The following is a 15,428-nucleotide window of genomic DNA, read 5'->3' as shown; positions in this document are numbered from 1 at the left end:
CATTTGGATTGTGCCTCATGTTGAATAACTACTTTTTAAAGCCTCAATGTGACCAAAACTGACATTTTTACAGACTTTTTCTCCTACTTAGAAGCTTCTATTTTGACCAATTTCAGGCATTAAGATGACTCTAAACACACTAATTTTTGTTCCAAAAGTGATAATTCACATGCAATAGTCATTTACAGTCAAAAAATTTAATATTAAAAAATTACCATTTTTGACCATCTGGAGAAAATTCGACAGGTCATGGGTCATCATTTTTCATCAGAAAATTGATTTTTTGGACTGTAGAAAAATTAATTCAAAATGTCATTTGGATTGTGCCTCGTGTTAAATAACTACTTTTTGAAGCGTCAATGTGACCAAAATTGACATTTTTACAGACTTTTTCTCCTACTCAGAAGCTTCTATTTTCACCAATTTCAGGCATTAAAATGACTCTAAACACACTTATTTTAGTTCCAAAAGTGATAATTCACATGCAATAGTCATTTACAGTCAAAAAATTTAATATTACAAATTTAATAGTTTTGACCATCTGGAGAAAGTTTGACAGGTCACGGGTCATCGTTTTTCATCAGAAAATTGCTTTTTTGGACTGTAGAAAAATTAATTCAAAATGTCATTTGGATTGTGCCTCGTGTTAAATAACTACTTTTTAAAGCCTCAATGTGACCAAAATTGACATTTTTACAGACTTTTTCTCCTACTCAGAAGCTTCTATTTTCACCAATTTCAGGCATTAATATGACTCTTAACACACTTATTTTTATTCCAAAAGTGACAATTCACATGCAATAGTCATTTGCAGTCAAAAAATTAAATATTACAAATTTTTTATTTTTGACCATCTGTAGAAAGTTTGACAGGTCACGGGTCATCGTTTTTCATCAGAAAATTGATTTTTTCGACTGTAGAAAAATTGAATCAAAATGTCATTTGGATTGTGCCTCATGTTGAATAACTACTTTTTAAAGTCTCAATGTGACCAAAATTGACATTTTTACAGAGTTTTTCTCCTACTCAGAAGCTTCTATTTTCACCAATTTTAGGCATTAAAATGACTCTAAGCACACTTATTTTTGTTCCAAAAGTGATAATTCACATGCAATAGTCATTTACAGTCAAAAAATTTAATATTACAAATGTATTATTTTTGACCATCTGGAGAAAGTTTGACAGGTCACGGGTCATCGTTTTTCATCAGAAAATTGATTTTTTCGACTAGAAAAATTGAATCAAAATGTCATTTGGATTGTGCCTCATGTTGAATAACTACTTTTTAAAGCCTTAATGTGACCAAAATTGACATTTTTACAGAGTTTTTCTCCTACTCAGAAGCTTCTATTTTCACCAATTTCAGGCATTAAAATGACTCTAAACACACTTATTTTAGTTCCAAAAGTGATAATTCACATGCAATAGTCATTTACAGTCAAAAAATTTAATATTACAAATTTAATATTTTTGACCATCTGGAGAAAGTTTGACAGGTCACGGGTCATCGTTTTTCATCAGAAAATTGATTTTTTCGACTGTAGAAAAATTGAATCAAAATGTCATTTGGATTGTGCCTCATGTTGAATAACTACTTTTTAAAGCCTTAATGTGACCAAAATTGACATTTTTACAGAGTTTTTCTCCTACTCAGAAGCTTCTATTTTCACCAATTTCAGACATTAAAATGACTCTAAACACACTTATTTTTGTTCCAAAAGTGATAATTCACATGCAATAGTCATTTGCAGTCAAAAAATTCAATATTAACAAATTACCATTTTTGACCATCTGGAGAAAATTCGACAGGTCACGGGTCATCATTTTTCATCAGAAAATTGATTTTTTGGACTGTAGAAAAATTGATTCAAAATGTCATTTGGATTGTGCCTCTTGTTGAATAATCACTTTTTAAAGCCTCAATGTGACCACAATTGACATTTTTACAGTCTTTTTCTCCTACTCAGAAGCTTCTATTTTCACCAATTTCAGGCATTAAAATGACTCTAAACACACTTATGTTTGTTCCAAAAGTGATAATTCACATGCAATAGTCATTTGCAGTCAAAAAATTCAATATTAAAAAATTACCATTTTTGACCATCTGGAGAAAATTCGACAGGTCACGGGTCATCATTTTTCATCAGAAAATTGATTTATTGGACTGTAGAAAAATTAATTCAAAATGTCATTTGGATTGTGCCTTGTGTTAAATAACTACTTTTTAAAGCCTCAATGTGACCAAAATTGACATTTTTACAGACTTTTTCTCCACCCAGAAGTTTCTATTTTCACCAATTTCAGGCATTAAAATGACTCTAAACACACTTATTTTTATTCCAAAAGTGACAATTCACATGCAATAGTCATTTACAGTCAAAAAATTTAATATTACAAATTTATTATTTTTGACCATCTGGAGAAAGTTTGACAGGTCACGGGTCATCGTTTTTCATTGGAAAATTGATTTTTTCGACTGTAGAAAAATTGAATCAAAATGTCATTTGGATTGTGCCTCATGTTGAATAACTACTTTTTAAAGCCTCAATGTGACCAAAATTGACATTTTTACAGAGTTTTTCTCCTTCTCAGAAGCTTCTGTTTTCACCGATTTCAGGCATTAAAATGACTCTAAACACACCTATTTTTGTTCCAAAAGTGATAATTCACATGCAATAGTCATTTACAGGCAAAAAATTCAATATTACAAATTTATTATTTTTGACCATCTGGAGAAAGTTTGACAGGTCACGGGTCATCGTTTTTTATCAGAAAATTGATTTTTTCGACTAGAAAAATTGAATCAAAATGTCATTTGGATTGTGCCTCATGTTGAATAACTACTTTTTAAAGCCTCAATGTGACCAAAACTGACATTTTTACAGACTTTTTCTCCTACTTAGAAGCTTCTATTATGACTAATTTCAGGCATTAAAATGACTCTAAACACACTAATTTTTGTTCCAAAAGTGATAATTCACATGCAATAGTCATTTACAGTCAAAAAATTCAATATTAAAAAATTACCATTTTTGACCATCTGGAGAAAATTCGACAGGTCACGGGTCATCGTTTTTCATCAGAAAATTGATTTTTTCGACTGTAGAAAAATTGAATCAAAATGTCATTTGGATTTTGCCTCATGTTGAATAACTACTTTTTAAAGTCTCAATGTGACCAAAATTGACATTTTTACAGAGTTTTTCTCCTACTCAGAAGCTTCTATTTTCACCAATTTTAGGCATTAAAATGACTCTAAGCACACTTATTTTTGTTCCAAAAGTGATAATTCACATGCAATAGTCATTTACAGTCAAAAAATTTAATATTACAAATGTATTATTTTTGACCATCTGGAGAAAGTTTGACAGGTCACGGGTCATCGTTTTTCATCAGAAAATTGATTTTTTTGACTAGAAAAATTGAATCAAAATGTCATTTGAATTGTGCCTCATGTTGAATAACTACTTTTTAAAGCCTCAATGTGACCAAAATTGACATTTTTACAGACTTTTTCTCCTACTTAGAAGCTTCTATTTTGACCAATTTCAGGCATTAAAATGACTCTAAACACACTTATTTTTGTTCCAAAAGTGATAATTCACATGCAATAGTCATTTACAGTCAAAAAATTCAATATTAAAAAATTACCATTTTTGACCATCTGGAGAAAATTCGACAGGTCACGGGTCATCATTTTTCATCAGAAAATTGATTTTTTGGACTGTAGAAAAATTGAATCAAAATGTCATTTGGATTGTGCCTCATGTTGAATAACTACTTTTTAAAGCCTTAATGTGACCAAAATTGACATTTTTACAGAGTTTTTCTCCTACTCAGAAGCTTCTATTTTCACCAATTTCAGGCATTAAAATGACTCTAAACACACTTATTTTAGTTCCAAAAGTGATAATTCACATGCAATAGTCATTTACAGTCAAAAAATTTAATATTACAAATTTATTATTTTTGACCATCTGGAGAAAGTTTGACAGGTCACGGGTCATCGTTTTTCATCAGAAAATTGATTTTTTCGACTGTAGAAAAATTGAATCAAAATGTCATTTGGATTGTGCCTCATGTTGAATAACTACTTTTTAAAGCCTTAATGTGACCAAAATTGACATTTTTACAGAGTTATTCTCCTACTCAGAAGCTTCTATTTTCACCAATTTCAGGCATTAAAATGACTCTAAACACACTTATTTTTGTTCCAAAAGTGATAATTCACATGCAATAGTCATTTGCAGTCAAAAAATTCAATATTAACAAATTACCATTTTTGACCATCTGGAGAAAATTCGACAGGTCACGGGTCATCATTTTTCATCAGAAAATTGATTTTTTGGACTGTAGAAAAATTGATTCAAAATGTCATTTGGATTGTGCCTCTTGTTGAATAATCACTTTTTAAAGCCTCAATGTGACCACAATTGACATTTTTACAGTCTTTTTCTCCTACTCAGAAGCTTCTATTTTCACCAATTTCAGGCAATAAAATGACTCTAAACACACTTATTTATGTTCCAAAAGTGATAATTCACATGCAATAGTCATTTGCAGTCACAAAATTCAATATTAAAAAATTACCATTTTTGACCATCTGGAGAAAATTCGACAGGTCACGGGTCATCATTTTTCATCAGAAAATTGATTTATTGGACTGTAGAAAAATTAATTCAAAATGTCATTTGGATTGTGCCTTGTGTTAAATAACTACTTTTTAAAGCCTCAATGTGACCAAAATTGCCATCCTTACAGACTTTTTCTCCCACTCAGAAGCTTCTATTTCGACCAATTTCAGGCATTAAAATGACTCTAAACTCACTTAATTTAGTTCCAAAAGTGATAATTCACAAGCAATATTCATTTACAGTCAAAAAATTAAACATTAAAAAATTACCATTTCTGACCATATGGAGACAGCTCGACGGGTCACGGGTCATCATTTTTCATCAGAAAATGGATTTTTTGGACTGTAGAAAAATTGATTCAAAATGTCATTTGGATTGTGCCTCGTGTTAAATAACTACTTTTTAAAGCCTCAATGTGACCAAAATTGACATTTTTACAGAGTTTTTCTCCTACTCAGAAGCTTCTATTTCGACCAATTTCAGGCATTAAAATGACTCTAAACTCACTTAATTTAGTTCCAAAAGTGATAATTCACATGCAATAGTCATTTACAGTCAAAAAATTTAATATTACAAATTTAATATTTTTGACCATCTGGAGAAAGTTTGACAGGTCACGGGTCATCGTTTTTCATCAGAAAATTGATTTTTTTGACTGTAGAAAAATTGAATCAAAATGTCATTTGGATTGTGCCTCATGTTGAATAACTACTTTTTAAAGCCTCAATGTGACCAAAATTGACATTTTTACAGAGTTTTTCTCCTACTCAGAAGCTTCTATTTTCACCAATTTCAGCCATTAAAATGACTCTAATCACACTTATTTTTGTTCCAAAAGTGATAATTCACATGCAATAGTCATTTGCAGTCAAAAAATGTAATAATAAAAAATTACTATTTTTGACCATCTGGAGAAAATTCAACAGGTCACGGGTCATCATTTTTCATCAGAAAATTGATTTTTTGGACTGTAGAAAAATTAATTCAAAATGTCATTTGGATTGTGCCTCGTGTTAAATAACTACTTTTTAAAGCCTCAATGTGACCAAAATTGACATTTTTACAGACTTTTTCTCCTACTCAGAAGCTTCTATTTTCACCAATTTCAGGCATTAAAATGACACTAAACACACTTATTTTTATTCCAAAAGTGATACTTCACATGCAATAGTCATTTACAGTCAAAAAATTAAATATTACAAATTTGTTATTTTTGACCATCTGTAGAAAGTTTGACAGGTCACGGGTCATCGTTTTTCATCAGAAAATTGATTTTTTCGACTGTAGAAAAATTGAATCAAAATGTCATTTGGATTGTGCCTCATGTTCAATAACTACTTTTTAAAGTCTCAATGTGACCAAAATTGACATTTTTACAGAGTTTTTCTCCTACTCAGAAGCTTCTATTTTCACCAATTTCAGGCATTAAAATAACTCTAAGCACACTTATTTTTGTTCCAAAAGTGATAATTCACATGCAGTAGTCATTTACAGACCAAAAATTAAATATTAAAAAATTACCATTTTTGACCATCTGGAGAAAATCTGACAGGTCACGGGTCATCGTTTTTCATCAGAAAATTGATTTTTTCGACTGTAGAAAAATTGAATCAAAATGTCATTTGGATTGTGCCTCATGTTGAATAAATACTTTTTAAAGCCTCAATGTGACCAAAATTGACATTTTTACCGACTTTTTCTCCTACTTAGAAGCTTCTATTTTGACCAATTTCAGGCATTAAAATGACTCTAAACACACTTATTTTTGTTCCAAAAGTGATAATTCACATGCAATAGTCATTTACAGTCAAAAAATTCAATATTAAAAAATTACCATTTTTGACCATCTGGAGAAAGTTCGACAGGTCACGGGTCATCATTTTTCATCAGAAAATAGATTTTTTGGACTGTAGAAAAATTAATTCAAAATGTCATTTGGATTGTGCCTCGTGTTAAATAACTACTTTTTAAAGCCTCAATGTGACCAAAATTGACATTTTTACAGACTTTTTCTCCTACTCAGAAGCTTCTATGTTCACCAATTTCAGGCATTAAAATGACTCTAAACACACTTATTGTAGTTCCAAAAGTGATAATTCACATGCAATAGTCATTTACAGTCAAAAAATTTAATATTACAAATTTATTATTTTTGACCATCTGGAGAAAGTTTGACAAGTCACGGGTCATCGTTTTTCATCAGAAAATTGATTTTTTTGACTGTAGAAAAATTGAATCAAAATGTCATTTGGATTGTGCCTCATGTTGAATAAATACTTTTTAAAGCCTCAATGTGACCAAAATTGACACTTTTACCGACTTTTTCTCCTACTTAGAAGCTTCTATTTTGACCAATTTCAGGCATTAAAAATGACTCTAAACACACTTATTTTTGTTCCAAAAGTGATAATTCACATGCAATAGTCATTTACAGTCAAAAAATGTAATATTACAAATGTATTATTTTTGACCATCTGTAGAAAGTTTGACAGGTCACGGGTCATCGTTTTTCATCAGAAAATTGATTTTTTCGACTGTAGAAAAATTGAATCAAAATGTCATTTGGATTGTGCCTCATGTTGAATAACTACTTTTTAAAATCTCAATGTGACCAAAATTGACATTTTTACAGACTTTTTCTCCTACTTAGAAGCTTCTATTTTGACCAATTTCAGGCATTAAAATGACTCTAAACACACTTATTTTTGTTCCAAAAGTGATAATTCACATGCAATAGTCATTTACAGTCAAACAATTCAATATTAAAAAATTACCATTTTTGACCATCTGGAGAAAATTCGACAGGTCACGGGTCATCATTTTTCATCAGAAAATTGATTTTTTGGACTGTAGAAAAATTGAATCAAAATGTCATTTGGATTGTGCCTCATGTTGAATAACTACTTTTTAAAGCCTTAATGTGACCAAAATTGACATTTTTACAGAGTTTTTCTCCTACTCAGAAGCTTCTATTTTGACCAATTTCAGGCATTAAAATAACTCTAAGCACACTTATTTTTCTTCCAAAAGTGATAATTCACATGCAATAGTCATTTACAGTCAAAAAATTCAATATTAAAAAAATTACCATTTTTTGACCATCCGGAGAAAATTCGGCAGGTCACGGGTCATCATTTTTCATCAGAAAATGGATTTTTTGGACTGTAGAAAAATTGATTCAAAATGTCATTTGGATTGTGCCTCGTGTTAAATAACTACTTTTTAAAGCCTCAATGTGACCAAAATTGACATTTTTACAGACTTTTTCTCCTACTCAGAAGCTTCTATTTTCACCAATTTCAGGCATTAAAATGACACTAAACACACTTATTTTTATTCCAAAAGTGATACTTCACATGCAATAGTCATTTACAGTCAAAAAATTAAATATTACAAATTTGTTATTTTTGACCATCTGTAGAAAGTTTGACAGGTCACGGGTCATCGTTTTTCATCAGAAAATTGATTTTTTCGACTGTAGAAAAATTGAATCAAAATGTCATTTGGATTGTGCCTCATGTTCAATAACTACTTTTTAAAGTCTCAATGTGACCAAAATTGACATTTTTACAGAGTTTTTCTCCTACTCAGAAGCTTCTATTTTCACCAATTTCAGGCATTAAAATAACTCTAAGCACACTTATTTTTGTTCCAAAAGTGATAATTCACATGCAGTAGTCATTTACAGACAAAAAATTAAATATTAAAAAATTACCATTTTTGACCATCTGGAGAAAATCTGACAGGTCACGGGTCATCGTTTTTCATCAGAAAATTGATTTTTTCGACTGTAGAAAAATTGAATCAAAATGTCATTTGGATTGTGCCTCATGTTGAATAAATACTTTTTAAAGCCTCAATGTGACCAAAATTGACATTTTTACCGACTTTTTCTCCTACTTAGAAGCTTCTATTTTGACCAATTTCAGGCGTTAAAATGACTCTAAACACACTTATTTTTGTTCCAAAAGTGATAATTCACATGCAATAGTCATTTACAGTCAAAAAATTCAATATTAAAAAATTACCATTTTTGACCATCTGGAGAAAGTTCGACAGGTCACGGGTCATCATTTTTCATCAGAAAATAGATTTTTTGGACTGTAGAAAAATTAATTCAAAATGTCATTTGGATTGTGCCTCGTGTTAAATAACTACTTTTTAAAGCCTCAATGTGACCAAAATTGACATTTTTACAGACTTTTTCTCCTACTCAGAAGCTTCTATGTTCACCAATTTCAGGCATTAAAATGACTCTAAACACACTTATTGTAGTTCCAAAAGTGATAATTCACATGCAATAGTCATTTACAGTCAAAAAATTTAATATTACAAATTTATTATTTTTGACCATCTGGAGAAAGTTTGACAAGTCACGGGTCATCGTTTTTCATCAGAAAATTGATTTTTTTGACTGTAGAAAAATTGAATCAAAATGTCATTTGGATTGTGCCTCATGTTGAATAAATACTTTTTAAAGCCTCAATGTGACCAAAATTGACACTTTTACCGACTTTTTCTCCTACTTAGAAGCTTCTATTTTGACCAATTTCAGGCATTAAAATGACTCTAAACACACTTATTTTTGTTCCAAAAGTGATAATTCACATGCAATAGTCATTTACAGTCAAAAAATGTAATATTACAAATGTATTATTTTTGACCATCTGTAGAAAGTTTGACAGGTCACGGGTCATCGTTTTTCATCAGAAAATTGATTTTTTCGACTGTAGAAAAATTGAATCAAAATGTCATTTGGATTGTGCCTCATGTTGAATAACTACTTTTTAAAATCTCAATGTGACCAAAATTGACATTTTTACAGACTTTTTCTCCTACTTAGAAGCTTCTATTTTGACCAATTTCAGGCATTAAAATGACTCTAAACACACTTATTTTTGTTCCAAAAGTGATAATTCACATGCAATAGTCATTTACAGTCAAAAAATGTAATATTACAAATGTATTATTTTTGACCATCTGTAGAAAGTTTGACAGGTCACGGGTCATCGTTTTTCATCAGAAAATTGATTTTTTCGACTGTAGAAAAATTGAATCAAAATGTCATTTGGATTGTGCCTCATGTTGAATAACTACTTTTTAAAATCTCAATGTGACCAAAATTGACATTTTTACAGACTTTTTCTCCTACTTAGAAGCTTCTATTTTGACCAATTTCAGGCATTAAAATGACTCTAAACACACTTATTTTTGTTCCAAAAGTGATAATTCACATGCAATAGTCATTTACAGTCAAACAATTCAATATTAAAAAATTACCATTTTTGACCATCTGGAGAAAATTCGACAGGTCACGGGTCATCATTTTTCATCAGAAAATTGATTTTTTGGACTGTAGAAAAATTGAATCAAAATGTCATTTGGATTGTGCCTCATGTTGAATAACTACTTTTTAAAGCCTTAATGTGACCAAAATTGACATTTTTACAGAGTTTTTCTCCTACTCAGAAGCTTCTATTTTGACCAATTTCAGGCATTAAAATAACTCTAAGCACACTTATTTTTCTTCCAAAAGTGATAATTCACATGCAATAGTCATTTACAGTCAAAAAATTCAATATTAAAAAAATTACCATTTTTTGACCATCCGGAGAAAATTCGGCAGGTCACGGGTCATCATTTTTCATCAGAAAATGGATTTTTTGGACTGTAGAAAAATTGATTCAAAATGTCATTTGGATTGTGCCTGTTGTTGAATAATCACTTTTTAAAGCCTCAATGTGACCAAAATTAACATTTTTACAGACTTTTTCTCCTACTCAGAAGCTTCTATTTTGACCAATTTCAGGCATTAAAATGATTCTAAACACACTTATTTTTGTTCCAAAAGTGATAATTCACATGCAATAGTCATTTACAGTCAAAAAATTCAATATTAAAAAATTACCATTTTTGACCATCTGGAGAAAATTCGACAGGTCACGGGTCATCATTTTTCATCAGAAAATTGATTTTTTGGAGTGTAGAAAAATTAATTCAAAATGTCATTTGGATTGTGCCTCGTGTTAAAAAACTACTTTTTAAAGCCTCAATGTGACCAAAATTGACATTTTTACAGAGTTTTTCTCCTACTCAGAAGCTTCTATTTTCACCAATTTCAGGCATTAAAATGACTCTAAACACACTTATTTTTGTTCCAAAAGTGATAATTCACATGCAACAGTCATTTACAGTCAAAAAATTCAATATTAAAAAAATTACCATTTTTTGACCATCTGGAGAAAGTTCGACAGGTCACGGGTCATCATTTTTCATCAGAAAATTGATTTTTTGGACTGTAGAAAAATTGATTCAAAATGTCATTTGGATTGTGCCTCTTGTTGAATAATCACTTTTTAAAGCCTCAATGTGACCACAATTGACATTTTTACAGTCTTTTTCTCCTACTCAGAAGCTTCTATTTTCACCAATTTCAGGCATTAAAATGACTCTAAACACACCTATTTATGTTCCAAAAGTGATAATTCACATGCAATAGTCATTTGCAGTCAAAAAATTCAATATTAAAAAATTACCATTTTTGACCATCTGGAGAAAATTCGACAGGTCACGGGTCATCATTTTTCATCAGAAAATTGATTTATTGGACTGTAGAAAAATTAATTCAAAATGTCATTTGGATTGTGCCTTGTGTTAAATAACTACTTTTTAAAGCCTCAATGTGACCAAAATTGCCATCCTTACAGACTTTTTCTCCCACTCAGAAGCTTCTATTTCGACCAATTTCAGGCATTAAAATGACTCTAAACTCACTTAATTTAGTTCCAAAAGTGATAATTCACAAGCAATATTCATTTACAGTCAAAAAATTACACATTAAAAAATTACCTTTTCTGACCATATGGAGACAGCTCGACGGGTCACGGGTCATCATTTTTCATCAGAAAATGGATTTTTTGGACTGTAGAAAAATTGATTCAAAATGTCATTTGGATTGTGCCTCATGTTGAATAACTACTTTTTAAAGCGTCAATGTGACCAAAATTGCCATTTTTACAGACTTTTTCTCCTACTCAGAAGCTTCTATTTCGACCAATTTCAGGCATTAAAATGACTCTAAACTCACTTAATTTAGTTCCAAAAGTGATAATTCACATGCAATAGTCATTTACAGTCAAAAAATTTAATATTACAAATTTAATATTTTTGACCATCTGGAGAAAGTTTGACAGGTCACGGGTCATCGTTTTTCATCAGAAAATTGATTTTTTTGACTGTAGAAAAATTGAATCAAAATGTCATTTGGATTGTGCCTCATGTTGAATAACTACTTTTTAAAGCCTCAATGTGACCAAAATTGACATTTTTACAGAGTTTTTCTCCTACTCAGAAGCTTCTATTTTCACCAATTTCAGGCATTAAAATGACTCTAAACACACTTATTTATGTTCCAAAAGTGATAATTCACATGCAATAGTCATTTGCAGTCAAAAAATTCAATATTAAAAAATTACCATTTTTGACCATCTGGAGAAAATTCGACAGGTCACGGGTCATCATTTTTCATCAGAAAATTGATTTATTGGACTGTAGAAAAATTAATTCAAAATGTCATTTGGATTGTGCCTTGTGTTAAATAACTACTTTTTAAAGCCTCAATGTGACCAAAATTGCCATCCTTACAGACTTTTTCTCCCACTCAGAAGCTTCTATTTCGACCAATTTCAGGCATTAAAATGACTCTAAACTCACTTAATTTAGTTCCAAAAGTGATAATTCACAAGCAATATTCATTTACAGTCAAAAAATTAAACATTAAAAAATTACCTTTTCTGACCATATGGAGACAGCTCGACGGGTCACGGGTCATCATTTTTCATCAGAAAATGGATTTTTTGGACTGTAGAAAAATTGATTCAAAATGTCATTTGGATTGTGCCTCATGTTGAATAACTACTTTTTAAAGCGTCAATGTGACCAAAATTGCCATTTTTACAGACTTTTTCTCCTACTCAGAAGCTTCTATTTCGACCAATTTCAGGCATTAAAATGACTCTAAACTCACTTAATTTAGTTCCAAAAGTGATAATTCACATGCAATAGTCATTTACAGTCAAAAAATTTAATATTACAAATTTAATATTTTTGACCATCTGGAGAAAGTTTGACAGGTCACGGGTCATCGTTTTTCATCAGAAAATTGATTTTTTTGACTGTAGAAAAATTGAATCAAAATGTCATTTGGATTGTGCCTCATGTTGAATAACTACTTTTTAAAGCCTCAATGTGACCAAAATTGACATTTTTACAGAGTTTTTCTCCTACTCAGAAGCTTCTATTTTCACCAATTTCAGGCATTAAAATGACTCTAATCACACTTATTTTTGTTCCAAAAGTGATAATTCACATGAAATAGTCATTTGCAGTCAAAAAATGTAATAATACAAAATTACTATTTTTGACCATCTGGAGAAAATTCGACAGGTCACGGGTCATCATTTTTCATCAGAAAATTGATTTTTTGGACTGTAGAAAAATTAATTCAAAATGACATTTGGATTGTGCCTCATGTTGAATAACTACTTTTTAAAGCCTCAATGTGACCAAAATTGACATTTTTACAGACTTTTTCTCCTACTCAGAAGCTTCTATTTTGACCAATTTCAGGCATTAAAATGACTCTAAACACACTTATTTTAGTTCCAAAAGTGATAATTCACATGCAATAGTCATTTACAGTCAAAAAAATTTAATATTACAAATTTATTATTTTTGACCATCTGGAGAAAGTTTGACAGGTCACGGGTCATCGTTTTTCATCAGAAAATTGATTTTTTCGACTAGAAAAATTGAATCAAAATATTATTTGGATTGTGCCTCATGTTGAATAACTACTTTTTAAAGCCTCAATGTGACCAAAATTGACATTTTTACAGACTTTTTCTCCTACTTAGAAGCTTCTATTTTGACCAATTTCAGGCATTAAAATGATTCTAAACACACTTATTTTTGTTCCAAAAGTGATAATTCACATGCAATAGTCATTGCAGTCAAAAAATTCAATATTAAAAAAATTACCATTTTTGACCATCTGGAGAAAATTCGGCAGGTCACGGGTCATCATTTGTCATCAGAAAATTTTTTTTTTTACTGTAGAAAAATTGATTCAAAATGTCATTTGGATGGTGCCTCGTGTTAAATAACTACTTTTTAAAGCCTCAATGTGACCAAAATTGACATTTTTACAGACTTTTTCTCCTACTCAGAAGCTTCTATTTTCACCAATTTCAGGCATTAAAATGACTCTAAACACACTTATTTTTATTCCAAAAGTGACAATTCACATGCAATAGTCATTTACAGTCAAAAAATTAAATATTACAAATTTATTATTTTTGACCATCTGGAGAAAGTTTGACAGGTCACGGGTCATCGTTTTTCATCAGAAAATTGATTTTTTCGACTGTAGAAAAATTGAATCAAAATGTCATTTGGATTGTGCCTCATGTTGAATAAATACTTTTTAAAGCCTCAATGTGACCAAAATTGACATTTTTACCGACTTTTTCTCCTACTTAGAAGCTTCTATTTTGACCAATTTCAGGCATTAAAATGACTCTAAACACACTTATTTTTGTTCCAAAAGTGATAATTCACATGCAATAGTCATTTACAGTCAAAAAATTCAATATTAAAAAATTACCATTTTTGACCATCTGGAGAAAGTTCGACAGGTCACGGGTCATCATTTTTCAACAGAAAATTGATTTTTTGGACTGTAGAAAAATTAATTCAAAATGTCATTTGGATTGTGCCTCGTGTTAAATAACTACTTTTTAAAGCCTCAATGTGACCAAAATTGACATTTTTACAGACTTTTTCTCCTACTCAGAAGCTTCTATGTTCACCAATTTCAGGCATTGAAATGACTCTAAACACACTTATTGTAGTTCCAAAAGTGATAATTCACATGCAATAGTCATTTACAGTCAAAAAATTTAATATTACAAATTTATTATTTTTGACCATCTGGAGAAAGTTTGACAAGTCACGGGTCATCGTTTTTCATCAGAAAATTGATTTTTTTCGACTGTAGAAAAATTGAATCAAAATGTCATTTGGATTGTGCCTCATGTTGAATAACTACTTTTTAAAGCCTCAATGTGACCAAAATTGACATTTTTACAGAGTTTTTCTCCTACTCAGAAGCTTCTATTTTCACCAATTTCAGGCATTAAAATGATTCTAAACACACTTATTTTTGTTCCGAAAGTGATAATTCACATGCAATAGTCATTTGCAGTCAAAAAATTCAATATTAAAAAAATTACCATTTTTGACCATCTGGAGAAAATTCGGCAGGTCACGGGTCATCATTTGTCATCAGAAAATTGATTTTTTGGACTGTAGAAAAATTGATTCAAAATGTCATTTGGATTGTGCCTCGTGTTAAATAACTACTTTTTAATTCTCAATGTGACCAAAACTGACATTTTTACAGACTTTTTTTCCTACTCAGAAGCTTCTATTTTTACCAATTTCAGGCATTAAAATGACTCTAAACACACTTATTTTTATTCCAAAAGTGACAATTCACATGCAATAGTCATTTACAGTCAAAAAAATAAATATTACAAATTTATTATTTTTGACCATCTGTAGAAAGTTTGACAGGTCACGGGTCATTGTTTTTCATCAGAAAATTTATTTTTTCGACTGTAGAAAAATTTAATCAAAATGTCATTTGGATTGTGCCTCATGTTGAATAACTACTTTTTAAAGTCTCAATGTGACCAAAATTGACATTTTTACAGAGTTTTTCTCTTACTCAGA

Source organism: Triturus cristatus, chromosome 8, assembly GCF_964204655.1.
Source record: "Triturus cristatus chromosome 8, aTriCri1.1, whole genome shotgun sequence".
NCBI classification, from domain to species: Eukaryota; Metazoa; Chordata; class Amphibia; order Caudata; family Salamandridae; genus Triturus; species Triturus cristatus.
This window is presented reverse-complemented; position numbering follows the sequence as displayed.